The following is a 1475-nucleotide window of genomic DNA, read 5'->3' on the forward strand; positions in this document are numbered from 1 at the left end:
CGAGACTTCACTCGTCCACTAGGGATGCCTAGGGGTTTAAAAGGCTTGTTGCATATGCTAAATGCAATCGTCTCTCCCACGAAAGAGGATTTATGTTTCTTGCTTTCATTTTATTTTTTTTTTTGTTTTGCTAAGGGACTAGCAAAAGTTAAGTTTGGGGGTGTTTGATGTGTGCCAAATATTGCATATTTGGACCCCTTAATTTACTTGTGTTAATCCTTTAGCTGTGTCGTTATTTAATATTTTGTGTTAGTTTTGTGTTTTTAGTGTTTTGTAGGTCATTGAAGAAAAACTGCAGCTTTAAAGGGAAAAATGCTAAGTTTGGAAGAAAGCATACTTTGAGAAGACCTAGATTGTGTGGTTAAGTCTAACCAAATCCAAGAAAAGGTTAAATCAGATTCAAGTTCAGATTGAATAAGATTTTGGATCGGATTCAAATTCAGATTCTGTACATGTCTCAGTATTTTGACTGTAACTTTCTTCTCAAATATCGGATTGAAGTGATTCAAACGGCATTGGAAAGCTAAGTCAAAATACTACAATTCGTTGTGAAATAGGATTTTCCTAATTCGTAGAGTTACTATGTCAAAATCGCCCCGCAATTAAGAGACACAAATTTGGACGAATCCTATTCCGATTTCAGACTTCTATTTTGACTGGGAGACAGACTTCCGAATTATCTAGGTTTACTTGGGCTTCTAGGACTTCCCTAAGCCTATAAATAGACTTCTTTGCATTCAAGAAAAGATACACAATCCCAGAGAGCAAAATTCTTTTGTTTAGTTTTTTCTTTAGGTTTAGGTTTAGGTTTAGATTTTATTTTTATGTGGAGCTAAATTCCCAACTAAGATTGGGGATGAAGCCTCACCGATGAAGAACATCAATACTTTTATGTAAGTTTTTATTATTCTGATTTTATTGGGTTTTATATTTCAATTGTTTTACTTCTAATCAATTGTATGGAGTGATTCTTGGATATCTCTTGTGATTCAAGGATACATTTGATGATTTGAGATAATTTCATATGATTGATTGCTTGGCTTTTAACTCATAAAAATTGGATATCCCATGTGATTTGTTCTACGGATACATTTGGTGTTTCAATTAAATTTGGATTTCTTTTGTGATTTGGTCAATGAATGGATACATTGGATGGTTTTGATTAATTCTTTGAAGTATAGTAAAACATATCTATGATTTAATTTGTGAGAACTTCGGATTAATATTGATGAACATAAAGTATGTTGTTATGATTTGGTGAGTGTGAATTCCTAAACCTTAGTACCTTTATCCTTAGATTTACTTATTTTATTTAATTTATGTTTATCCTTTAATTTTCAAAACTCAAAAATCAAAAACCCTTTTGGAACTAGATTAGGATTTAATTAGTTTAGATATAAATTGCTCTTTCAAAAATACAATTCTCTGTGGGATCGACCTCGCACTTGCAATCCATAAAACTACAATCGATTCGT

This window comes from Corylus avellana, chromosome ca1, assembly GCF_901000735.1.
Source record: "Corylus avellana chromosome ca1, CavTom2PMs-1.0".
NCBI classification, from domain to species: Eukaryota; Viridiplantae; Streptophyta; class Magnoliopsida; order Fagales; family Betulaceae; genus Corylus; species Corylus avellana.